General features: G+C 41.7%; 1 long non-coding RNA gene across 2 annotated transcripts in view; it reads right to left on the bottom strand.

Annotated features, from left to right (window-relative positions):
- Positions 1 to 12,659, bottom strand: part of LOC138917909 (uncharacterized) — a 41,129-nt gene extending 28,470 nt beyond the window's left edge. For both annotated transcript variants that reach the window (XR_011426571.1, XR_011426570.1), the window contains exons 1-2: positions 10,440 to 12,659; positions 3,483 to 3,589 (exon numbers count right to left, since the gene is read on the bottom strand). This is a non-coding gene — a long non-coding RNA (uncharacterized lncRNA). The remainder of the gene's footprint in view (positions 1 to 3,482; positions 3,590 to 10,439) is intronic.
- Between the last annotated feature and the right edge of the window lie 873 nt (positions 12,660 to 13,532).

The raw sequence follows: 13,532 nt of genomic DNA, 5'->3' as shown, positions 1-13,532 counted from the left end.
CTCCCATCCATCCTCCTCAAACCTCATTCTAAGCCTCTTGGGCAGACTGTCAACAGAATGCTTCATGGAACAAAGAAGCATTGAAAACGAATGTGAAACTGAAGGGCATTTTAGCTTGGTGAAGAGCACTCCAATTCAGGAGGAAAATGCTTCCCATGACCTTTCCTTCTGAAAAGAGAAAAAGGAACCTAGATTCAGTTCATCTGACTCTGAAAACAAAAATGACCAGCATGAAGCTATCTTGCATATTTGATCACTACGTAATTATAGGAAAAAAAGTCTTTGGAATCCTGACTTATAATTTCAGAGAAGTTTAAAGAAGGAAAGATGGGAAATTCATAGACTGGCATCCTGGATCTGAGTTCTAAAGAGGTCTCTCTGGAACGGGAACAGGGAAACCACATGAACTTACTTAGGGAAAGTCAGAATAAGCCTCAATATTTTTAAGAAATCCTACTGCCAGAGAAAACAACATTAAAGCGCGTTTGCTAATGTATCTCCAAAGGGAAAGGACTGATTAGCATCTTGGTTGGTACAATTCTTCAGTACCTGGAAACTCTAGCACACCTGATCTCAGGCTCTCCAACTGCCTTAACACCCACAGGCATTGTGACAGCCAGAAACTCCTTCATAATTTCCCAAACCTCCTAGGACAGTGGTATTGTCCCCTCTCTGTCCCGTCTTGAGAATCTCTAAGGCTACAGCATCCTACTGCCCCCCCTTCCAAATCCCACCTCATTTTTACAGATAAGATTAAATCAGGCCCAGAGAAGAAATGTGATTCTGAGCAGTCTTTGAATTGGTTGCTGGTAGAGCTTGGCTGGAATCTAAGCCTCACAACTCTTAATCCATTACATATAGTTTTGGACTTGTTGAGAAAGGCAGCACAGGATCATAACACATCCTGGAGTAGCCCTATTGATGATCTAGACTGCACTGCATTGCATCTTGACTGTTACAAGGAAACTCCCAATAATCTCTTCAACAGATGAGCATCTGTGGGTCTGTTGATTAGCTGATGGAGATCAAAGCTTTCTGATGCTCAAAAGCCATTTCAAAATTTCCAGAAAAAAAGATAAAGCACAATGTGATGTTCAAAATAAATTACAGCTTTTAAGAATTAGAATATGTATTATTCAATGTCTATTTATAACCAGTTGATTATGGCATCAATTTAACCTTGAAGTCTAAATCAACTTTGGCTTAGCTTTGGATGAATGAAGCTTTGTTCAACTGTGACTCCTACTTAGAACAGCCCCAGAAAGTCTCTGAAGCAGCTCCTGCCACGCAAAGCAGAAAAAAAGTTAACAGTGAAGTGTTTTCGGTATTAGGACTGCACTGCCATAGTTTTACTAAGTCAGAGAAATCCTAGATAATGGACAAGCCTGAGGCAGGCAGGAAGCATTATTCTCACTGACATGGAATTTGAGTAACTTTGTTTATATTCAAATTGATTTATTGAGAAATGTATTGGAGAATAAAGTGTGAATCTCAAAAGTAAATCTCATCTCATTAAGGGAACCAAAGAAAAGATACTTCAGCTATCATTTAATCCAAGCCTTTCCTTTTGGAGATGTAGGCATATTGAGGCCCAGAATGGGAAAATGAAATTGCCCTTCCTCACAAAATGGTGCTAACCATCTGTAGCAAAGCTGAGCAGTATGATAGTTCAGAAAAGAGTCTTAAAGGAATCAGAAAAATAAGGTAGAATGTTTTCCTCCAAAAAATACTTAGTAGCTTAATTTCTTCCTTTGTTTTTTTTTTCAATGTTTTAAAATCACTACTTAAACAGGTGGTGTTTGGTGTCCAGTCTTTTCCTCTTAAAAAATGCAGCAGGAAAAAAATTTTAAACTCTTTCTAACGTAGAGATTAACAACAGCTGTGTCACTGGGTCTAATAAGTTGTTCAATGCTATATAAAGAATATTATATATTATTTGTTGATTTAGAAATATCCAATTAGCTGCATAGTAACTGGTTGTAAAATCCTGACACCCTCACTAAAGTTATTTATTTGTTGGTTGGTTAGTTGGCTGGTTGTTTGGTTCTGCCCAACACAGTCTAATAATGGATCTCCACCACCAATAAATTTGAAAGTACATTTTGAGGACTTTTGCTTCTGGAAAAGAGGGAGATCTTCAAGACACAGCAATTATTCCACCAAAAACAATCAGATCGGCAAGATAAATTAAAACAAACACATCTTTGAAAGAATCAGTGAAGCGATGAGGAATAAGACTGTAAAACTCCAGAGAAGGAGGCCCCTTGCAGAGGTGCACTGAGGACTTTCCACTTTTTAGGAGGCCTTTGCTGATTGTGGGTGAGGGCTGAAAGCTGAGAGGTTGGGCCAGGTGCAGACAGAGCACCTCTGCCATGAGACGCAAACCAGCAGAGCCAATCTCATGTGAAAGACTGCACTGACAAAACTGGGTATTTGCACAGCCTCAAAGAGCCAGGTTTCACCATCAAAGGTATACTAAATTCCAAAGGTGCAAAGGGCAAGAGACTGAATTGTTAAGTCACATCTTCCAGAGAGCAGAATGGGATTTCCCACAGGTTTCCAGGGTTAAGGAAATAAAACCACTGGGGGAAGAATCCTGAGAACCACAGATGAGAGTAGAAAGCTCCTGAGGAGGTGACTGGTCACTGAGGTGTCCATCACTTTTTCCAGATGGCACTGGACCATCTGGGAAGAATCAGAGGCTGAGCACCCAGGCCTGGCTCCTCCCCAGCCTCCAGGAGTCACCATCCTACTCTCTGCTTCCATCAGTTCGACTATTTTAGATTCCTCATATAAATGGAATCTAGGAGTATTTGTCCTTCTGTGTCTGGCTTATTTCACTTAGCGTAATATCCTCCAGATCCATCTGTGTTGTCACAAATGGTAGGATTTCCTTCATTTTCAAGGTTGAATATTACTCTATTGTGTATATGTATGTATACCACGTTTTCTTTATCCATTCCTCCACCGATAGACATGCTCTAGAAATCTGCCATACATCATCATGCCCCTAGTTAACAATATCGTGCACTTAAAATTTTGTTGACAGGGTAGATATCATGTAAAGTGTTCTAGAAAGAAAGAGAGAAAGGGAGGAAGGAAAGAAGGAAGGAAGGAAGAAAGGAAGAAAGGAAAGAAAGAAGGAAGGAAAGAAGGAAGAAGGAAAGAAGAAAGAAAAAAAAGAAAGAATGAAAGAGACAAAAGAAAGAGAGAGAGAAAGGAGAGCGGCAGTGAGGGAAGGAAGAAGGAAAAAAGGAAGGAAAGAAGGAAGGAAAAGCTCTTGAAACAATGCCTAGCACATGGTAAGCACCAATAAGTGTTAACATTTATAATTGATGTCCCTCCCCCAAAAAGAGAAACCAACAGAGCTTTTCATGGTTGCTTGGGAGTAACAAAATTAGAGAAGTGAAGGATCTAAAAATGGAAGCTAGTCTCTCCCTGAAGACACAGCCTCCTAAAGAGGTAAGCCAGAAATCTCTCACCATGCTCTTTGCTTTTTCTTTGCTTTTAAAAGTCTTCTGATCTCTTTATTTTGGGGGTTCTCTTAGTCTTTCTGTTCACTCTTCCAGAGATGTCCCATCTCCTACAACTAAAGAAACAAAGAACAAGTAACCATTTTTTCATCACACTGAACCTTTTGAAAACTATCTTTCCAAGTTAATGGCTGCAGTCTTGTGTTACTTATTACATAGACAAAATGACATATTTTAAGAATGATCTGTAGCCTCTTTATCACCAAGATCAAAGCTACACTGTGGCAGGCAGAGGCCATGGAACCAGAGAAGAAAATAAAGGTGTGTTGGGGGACATTAGAAGAAGCTGAAAGAAAAAAAGATGACTCAGGAGCCAGTGCTCTGAAGGCCTATACAGACCCCATTAAATGTGCCACAAATTTGGTACAAAGCTTGTATTGTCTCATAATCAGTTAATTTCTCATAGGTCTATGTCTTATTCCTCAAACTTCTCAAAGGCGAGGTCTTAAATGTCCCATAGTACCCAGCTCTGCTGTGCGAGCAAGGAAAGGTCACAGAAAGAGAAAGAAAGGGAGTGATTGAAGAAAGGAGGAGAGAAGGGGCAGAATCAAAAGGACAGTGACACAAAAAGTGTATTGAGGCTTCTTTTATCAATGAGAATTGGCTGAGGCCCGTTAAAGACCTGGTGTGCATCTTGTAGATGGCCTTCCAGGGCCCAGCCTTGAGCTGTCCTCTGTTGGCCTCTGTAGAAATTCGCTAGAGGACACTTAATGGAGTGCCAGGATGTTCCCGTTTCTGTACTATCTACAAGGCTTTAGTTTAAGGGCACAAAACTGGCCCCACCCTTGTGGAAAGACAGTAATAGCCTGGGAAGATTGCTATACCTCACCAAGAAAATAAATAGAAAGTACTGATTTGATAGAAAATAAAAGGTTCTTGTTTGTTTATATGCGTTTATTGTTTTTCTTTCTCCTCTTGGACTTGTTACATTGTTTCCTAAACAAATTGCTTAATTACAGAAGGTGAAAGTATTTAAAGGATTAAAGTGAGATCCCTCACATGTAATGTGGAGGTAGAGATGTTTATTAATTGCTCCACTGAAAAATGTTCCAACCTCTTTCACAGTCACTGAATCATTCATTAATCTGTCCCCTCCACCCATGTGTTTAACCAGCATTATCCCCCCAAGGTACCACTAAATGCCACTGGTCTTTTGTACTAAGCCCTTTAATTACTCACATTAGCGGTCGTGTGTTCACCCTCTTCTCTCCCACATGCCATTCAGGCAATTTCCTGGGGAAAGAACCAACTAGAACATATATTTCTAGCAATGGCTGCAAGGCACTTTGTAACCAATTATTCCTTTTAAATTGGAGTCACCAACATTTCAGACAAGAGAGGTCAAATGTGGCTATTTTTATTTTGACATATGAATGTGGCTGACATTTTTCTTCTGCTCTGTGCAGAGGACAACAGAGGTATACACAAGGAAGAACCCACTGCTCAGAACCATGGATTCCACAAATCAGAGACCAGGTCAATCGAAATGCCCCTCTCCTTCCAGACCAGTGCCCTTGGGAGATGCATTAGTGGAGGTAAACCAGGTGACAGCACAGGAACAAATAACTGCCCAAATTGCAGTGGTGTCACAGCAAAGTTGATATGTCAGCCACCCAAATTCCCATGCAGGTCTGAGTGACACCCTTGCAGCTGCTTAGTAATGCAGGCTGCTTCAATTGCAGGGCTCCGTCACCTCAACACGAAGCCTCCTGCCTTACAGGGAAAGGAAATTGCAGGCTGGAGAATTGCAAGTGGGCTTTTCAATGTCTCAGCATGGAGTGAGAGATGTCACTTCCAACACAAATCATATATTCCTATTCAACTGCAAGGTCACTAAGACGTATAGTCATTATGTATCCAGAAGTGAAGGGGAAGTAGATGATGGTATAACATCAATGTCTACCAAAGACGAGTGAGTCTACCAGTCTTTACTTTGACCACCTTACCGCTTATTGGTAAAAATACGTTACTCTGATAAGGTGAATGCTAGTTTACAGAGACTATTCCATTGCCTTATCTCATTTGTTTTTATTCTATCATGTTTTGTATCTATCATATTCTATCATGTATTCTTCTATTATGTAACTCAGAGACCAAACCCTGTAGGAATTTAGTTGGGAAATGCCTCAACTCTACCACATCTGTATTTCTATTATGTCAGTTCTTACAAGGCTTCTTAATCTGGGCATCATGATTCAGAGATTACAAGGACTTTCTAAGGTGATGTGTGTGTAATTTTTCTTATGGAGAAGGGTCCATAATTTTCAGCAGATTCTCAAAGAATTTTCCCTCTCCCGGTCTATTGACTCCTTTGGAATTGAGACAGTCTTAGCAATCTTTTGGCCTTCCAGAGCATCCATTAAGTGTGTGGCATGGCCAAGTGGACAAAACAGATTACTGAGGAAAGAATTTAGGAAAGAAGTTGGGAGAGAGAAGGGGCCCTGCTAGAGAAAATGTGTAGATGGGGTTCCGCAATTAGAGGGGTGGGGTCTGGCCAACAGGTCTGGCGGGAGGGCACTGACTTAGAGAGTGGCAGGGAGGGAGCCAGGAAGCAGAATAAGGGCACAGAAGGAGCGTGGGAGGAGCCGGAAGATCTACTTTGTGTTCTTCGCATTCTGCAAAGAGCTGGGAAATCACCGCGTCTGCCCCTCGATAAGCAGGCTCTGCCACCATGGCTTGCTTTCCACTGAGCTCCTGGTGAGACGAGCTCTGGCTGTGTATCCAGACACAGTAACTGAATTTTCTGGAACGAGGGATTAGCATATACACCAAAGGGTTTTCAATGAGCCCCATGATTCATTTAGCATGTTGACTCATATATTAATTTTAAAGAAAGCATCCCCTACAGTATCATGTGTTTTAAAGCTGGAGATGCTCTTTACTGGCAGGAAGATGAAAGGGCAAAACTCTAACGTCAAAAGAATTAACAACGTAAATACTAAACTAAATAAAACACTTAAAGAAGAATTTATGTTAAACACAATGCTGCTCCACAAAAAATAGAAATCCATAACTAATTACTAATATTACAGCATATTTCAATGTTTTGGGGAGGCTAAAATAGTTTTACTTTTTTGATTCTAAAAACAAGGAAGTTGGTTTATTCTGAAATCCCAGGAGGTCCTTACAAAGTGCCAATGTTCAAACACGGTTTAAAGGAGACGTAGTGTATCTAAGCGGTCAGCACAGCTTTTCCCACGTGTTCATACCACCCTGGAAGCTCCAGCTAAGCCACTGGCCCTTCCCTTTGCAATTCTGGAGCGAAAAATTCACTCTGCTTGAAGTGCAAAAACTGGACTTGAACTGTCTTCCCCACTCTGCTTTGTCAATAGACATCACACCTGCCCTTCAGAAGCCAGCGTAAAAATGCCCACCCCACAGACTTGCCTGCTAGGACCTGCTGATAGGGCTCTTTTATAACAACAACAACAACTACTATTTCCAAGGATGTGCCATGGGCCTATAAACTACACCTTCAGGACTGCAGATGAGAAACTGTAGCCTGGCCTTTCTAACACTCCACGGTACTGATCTGTTTACACGTCTGTTACCCATAGCAGACTTCTAATTCCTTGAAAGGCGGGAATCCCTTGTCATTTCATTTTTGGTTTTATACCCAGTGGTCTTGGCCATATAGCAAGGATCTAATAATATCTGTTAGAGAGAGAGAGAAGATGAACAAGGCCCAAATAGAAACAAATTTTCCATATTGACGGTAAGGACCAGGGATAGAGCTGGAACTCTGTCGGACCACAAAGCTGCCCATGAAGGCACCTCTTTCCACCTGTGGACTCCTTTAGCCCATGGGGTCTGACTGAGAAATGAGGGTTACCATTCCTGACTTGTTTCCGACAGCTGGGGACAACTGCCCTAATAGAAACATTTACTAAAGGCTTACTTTTTGCCAGGTGGCTGACGTGGTTCGTATGCATTATTGAATATTTTAACACTTAAAAATTGTGCAGTAAACATGGACACAGAAAGGTGCATAAAACCATGAATGTTTAATGAATAATCAGAAAGTGATCCAGCACGTTAAAATATAAAGAACATCATCAGAACCAGAACCAGAAGGAAATGTGTCTCTTCCCTCCCTCTTACCCGGTAGAAACTACCGGGCTGTCATTACGATAATAATCTTCCTGCTTTTCTTTCGGTTCTTCCTCCTATACTCATGCATTAGCTTATCTAATTATCAAAGTTCCCTAACTGGTAGGTGTGCAATGACCATCCCTGTCTTAGGGACAGGACATCTGGAGCACAGAGTTCAGTTCTGGGGCCGTGCCTCAATGGGTAGAAGAGGCAGAGTGGCCTTCCTGGGGACATGGGGTGGGCCAGAAGCTCCAGCAAGTGCCCCATTCAGCTCCTTTGGACCTGATTCCAATCTTTGCCCAGAGCTCTCTGATTTGCTTCTGCTAACCAGCTCACCTTCAAGATTTCTGAGCAGGTGTCACTTCTCCTCAGCCGGGGGTGGGGAGGAGCAAAAGTCAGTGCTAGGCCACCCCCGTGCACCCTTCCCCTGCTGGCACCGTGAAGTGCTAGCTAGAAGGACATTTACATGGGAGGGTCCCTGACACTGTTTCACATGTGAACAGACTCTTAATTTGAAAACCTTGTTAAATCAAGAGGTTGGATGGAATCTAGAAATCACTGTGTTAAATCCCCAAAATATGAAAGAGCAAGAAACTCAGGTCCAGAGTGGGAAGTGACTGGTTCAAGGTCACACGCTCTGATAAGGCTGGGGCGCCGGTGATAAGTTCAGGTAAATAACACTCCTTTAATCGTGTCAAGCACCCAGCCGAGGTGAGGTTCTAACGGTGTTTACTTTCCACTCCGCCTGGCCCACCCAGTTGGCTTATACTTCGTTTTGATGAGGTTCTGGGAAGCAAGCCAGCTAACTCAAGGGATTTAGACAAAGCTAACAGAAATAGTTTCACTTTTTCCCCTAAACCCAACTTTCAGCCAGAGTCAAGGGATCCAGGCAAGGCAGTTGGTCACTGTGCCCAAAGCCACATGAAGGACCAGTGGCCATTGGTGTTAATCAGAAATAATCCCTCACACTTATAGGAGATTTTGTATAGCACTCTACAGTTTACAGAATGCTCTCACACAGGTGATCTCATGTGATCTTTATAAGAATCCCCCGAGAAGAGGAAGGCTGGTCATCTTATTCCTAACTTTAAAGAAAGAAACCGAGTATTTATTCGAGATCATAAAGCCAGTGGAGCCAAGGTGACCAACTCCTATTCCATCACGGCATTTGGTGACAAGAGAGAAGAAAGCCTGAGAACAGCGACATCTGCTTCATCCTTCATTCCATGACCATGTGACATTGAAAAATATTATGAACAACTCTGATTATTAACTCTGTATCTCAATTGTCTCTCAGTCATCTTGATATGACCCCAACACTGAAGGATCTCAGAGGGATAATTTGATTTAAACATAATTTTACCTACAAGGAATTTTTAGAATCACAAAAATCAGTAAGGTACGCCATTATTGTAAAATGATTCAGCCTGTCATTATTTTCTAATATGGTATCTCTATACATTTGAGTCAGCAGGGGTTGAACTACAAGTAGCTTCACAAATAACATGCCCATTTCTCTCATTTTGTGGGTGAACAAACTAAGGCCAAGAAAAAGAAAGAAACCTTACCCAGTTGACACAACACATCTATGGTTGAGCCAGGACAAACACCAAAATCTCCTGAGCTCCAGTTCCATGTTACTTCCACCCCCACCCCCACCTGTCTCAACCCTCTTATCTTCCATTCAAGCACCTCCCCACCTTATCTGTTCTGAAGTAATTCATACCAAGCATTTTGTCAGGACCTATCAGTACTCATGAAACATCTTGCTCACTGTAGCATTATCTCACCATCTCCTTCTGTAACCTTCTGCCTGACACTCCCCCTCTCTCAGCCTGAGGTCCTCACCTGTAAGATGCAAATAATCCCTATGCCTCCTACCTCACGCTGTTGGGAACAATAAGCTGATAAGTAAATGGGAGAGGTTACTGATCAGTATTTATTCTTGGATTTGCATTCTACGCAATCTGAGCAAGCCACTGTACCTCTCTGTGCCTCAGTTTTTTCTATCTGTAAAGGACAGATACCACTGTCTAGGATCTAGCCCAGAGTGATGCTGGAAAGACATGTGCAGATATTAACATAGCTTGATCTCTTCCAAGGAAAATGCATTCTAGTTATCAATGTTCTTATCAATTAATCATTACTATTCCATTGATCTACATTAATCATGCTTTTATTTATTCAACTAGCATTAACTCTGCACCTGTTGTGTGCCCAGCACCATGAGGAGAGGAAGGGCACAGAAGCAGCAGCAGACCCAGTCCCTGCCTTCAAGAGATGGACAATTCCAAGACAAAATGACATAGACACAAATAAAATAGAGACTCTAAAAGGGTGTATCCAAGCATTTCAGGGAGGGCATGAAAGTAATGTCTCATTATTACATTAGTCCATTAGGAGGAAGGATTTTCCACTGCTTTGGAACAAAACAAAATAAAAGAGACAATAATGATTATTATTAGAATCTTTCTCGGGGACCCTTCCAAAATCAACACAAGAGAATTCTGGTCTAGCAGACAGTTTCCCTTCTGAATAGCCTCCCCTGTTCTACCAGCCACAATTAATGGCTCCTTCTCTCAATCTCAGTGCTCCATCTGCACTTCATTTGGTCCTTCCACTCCTTATCCTTATCCTACAGTTGTTTGTAAGTCTATCTTTGTTCCCTTACCAGTCCAGAAACACATTAAGTATCTTATTCATTTCTCCCTCCCTCCTTTTCCTTCCGTCCATACCTATACTTTAAGAGCCATTGCACAGAATAGCACTGACAGATATTTCCCGATACAGACTGGGTTGAATGGAGTTGACTACCTGCCAAACGGGTGGTTTCACCCTCACCGTTCCCCTTTAATTCTTCTGTTTTAGGGATCCATTTAAGCCAGGTCATGTAACTGGGCAGAGTCAGGACAGGGGTTTTACCCCACCCATGGAGAAGAAACTGTGAGGGAGGTAAAAGAAAACTGTTTTTAAAACAGTCATCATCACTGCAAACAGACACACATACACATTATAGAACAAACAAACAACTACAGAGCCTGGTCAAGATGGTAAAGGACGCGTGGCCTTAGCATTAGTGCTCCAGTGCCCTGTGGTGTCCCATTTCTGTAGTCACAGTCCAGCTGCTCTGGGTTTTCTCTAAGCCCTCACTGCAAGGCATTGCATTCTGGCTCCAGACTCCTCCCATTCATCACCAAAACTTCGCTGAATGCCTGCTTCCACAGGATGCTGATTTATGGATCCATGTCAACCTAGTCTCCTGAAAAGCTCCTTAAAACTACCATCTTGGCCCTCCTCTTAGCATTCTGATTCAGTAGGTCTGGAATGGAGCCCAGGAATGACGGTCTCAAGGATGTTCTCTGATTGATTCTCATATGTATTCCTGGTTGACACCCATCATGGAGCCAGACCCTACCTAACTCATACATAAACAGAAGTCCTAAAAGGCATGTGCTAATTCAAAGCCACCCGGAGAGTTCACGGCTAAGAAAGAATTCGTCTCCTGATTCCCACGCGAGGTGTAGGTCCTCCTCATTAGTACAACAGAGTTGAAAAAAGGAAGGGACACTAACTCTTCTTGCTAGTCATCCTCCCTTCATTCCAGAAAAGGCCTCAGCAGAAAAAAAGAATATTTCAAAGCCTTATAAACATACACTTTCCATAATCAGAAGAGAGAATTCGGTTTCAACATGCAATTCCCATTTAAAAACAAGAAAACATAAACAAAATAGAAAGCGCTATTGCTCAAATTTTCTATTGTGAATTAGCCCTGTGAATTAGTTGAGAAATTCTGTCAGTATTTCAACCCGGGGGAAGAGAACTTGAAGATTTTATAAATAGCTACTGTCATCGAGATGGAATTTCTCCTTTGTTTTTCCATCATGTATTATTATTTACAATATTTCTAAAATCACTTTTGAGATAATAAACTTGAAAAAATCAAAGTCTCATGGATGCATGGAGTTTTTATGACAAAATAAATAGCAAGGCAGGAGGAAAGTGTCAGTGTCTCTCATTTTAGTTAAAACATTTCATTTTGGTGAAGGTCCTCAAGGGCAGGAGGCAATATATACACTTTTAAAATTGGTGGTATTACACCAAAACAGAGATATTAAGAAAAAATACAATAAAAGATTGTGTTACACACAAGTGGGGAAAGTAAGGCCCAGTCTCACTGGCAGCATAGCAACCTTAACAACACTTTGGCTGAGGTCAGCATTCCTGTGTCCCTCAAAATAATAATGATAATAAAAATAAAAGTGCATGCTTACTTCTACCAAAGGAGTTTACTAATCAGGAGTAGACAAGTTTCATTCCTTTTATCTTTCTTCTACTCATGAATACAAAGTACAATTCAGTGGAACATGACTAAGAGAGATGCTGAAATTCTGAGCAATTAACACTGTTTATTTTCTGACCTGAGGGAACAGTCAGGTACTCAAGGCATTCATTGGAAGAAGGTAAAGATTTAAAAAAAAAAAAAAAAGTGGGGGAAACATGAGTGGGAGGTTTTTTAACACTTGGTTATCACTTTATCTCCAATCCAACAAAGGCTCTTTTCATTGTTATCAAACAAATGTTCAACTCCATTCAAAAGATATTTATTAAGCATCAGGAAGAGCACAGTGTGAAATGAAAAGAGATCCCTGATGTCGTTCCTTTATCACAAGAAGACACCAAATATTAATGGCCATGTTAGCTAGGATAGACCATGTTTTGCTATTAACAAATTAATCCTCAAATCTCAGTAGTTTCCCACAAGGAAGCTTTTGTTGTTGTTTTGGGGCACTCCTATAAAATATAATTTAAAGTCACTTATCTCCCTTTGGCAGCTCTCATCCCTGGTTGCTTCCATTTTCAATTCCACCACTTTCGAGCTTCTCAGACAGAAGAGGCAAAATCTGGAGAGCTGCCGACACACCTGGCTGCCTCAGGCCAGAGGTGACACATCTTGTCTGCTCACATTCCATTGGCGAGGACTTTGGCACATGGAGTTAGGACTAAGTACCACGAAGCTGGAGATAGGTAATTTCCCTGTGTGTCCAGGAAGAGAGATGGTGATGAGAACATGGCATCATATCCACCACAGAAAACCAATTAAACGTATGGTAAAATCAGAGCGAGCAGAGAGTGGTGTCATTCTGAGTGGCTGGGGAAAGTTTTCCCAGGGAGGAAAGATTAGAGTCACCTTTAAGGATAGACTAGGTGGGGAATATAGAGCACATGGCAAGCCCTGCTGAACAACTGTTAGTGAATAATGGAAGACAGGGATTCAGAAGAAGCTGGGGGTGGATCATATTTTGTAAAGTTATGAGATATGGGAAAAGGAGTAGAAATACTTTTTTTTGGTGAGGAAGATTTGCCCTGAGCTAATATCTGTTGCCTGTCTTTCTCTTTTTGCTGGAGGAAGATTGTTGCCAAGCTAACATCTGTGCCAATCTTCCTTTATTTTATGTGGGATGCCACCACAGCATAGCTTAATGAGCTGTGTGCAGGTCTGCGCCCTGGATCTGAATGTGCAAACCCTGGGCCACCGAAGCTGAGCGTGGAAACTTAACCACTACACCACAGGGCCAGCCCAGAAATACTTTTTCACAGAGCAGCATCGTGGTCTGTGAAGCCAGACTGCCCAGGTAACACCAGGTATGATCCAGATGTTAATCCAGAAACTGGAAGCCATCCAACTCATCTCATTATCCCAGTGATCCAAGTGGTCACTGATTCCTATTGATTCTACTTTCTACAGAGCCTTGAAAGCTACATGTTCCTCTGTGTCCCCACTACCTCTGCCTTATTCCATGCCCTCAGAATCTCTTACCTGGTGTCACGGACTAAATGTGTCACCCCAAAATTCATATGTTGAAACCCTAATCCCTAATGTGATAGTATTTGGAAATGGAGCCTTGG

Source organism: Equus caballus, chromosome 15, assembly GCF_041296265.1.
Source record: "Equus caballus isolate H_3958 breed thoroughbred chromosome 15, TB-T2T, whole genome shotgun sequence".
Lineage (NCBI taxonomy): Eukaryota > Metazoa > Chordata > Mammalia > Perissodactyla > Equidae > Equus > Equus caballus.
The sequence above is the reverse complement of the archived record's forward strand: the minus strand, read 5'-3'. Positions and strand labels throughout refer to the sequence as shown.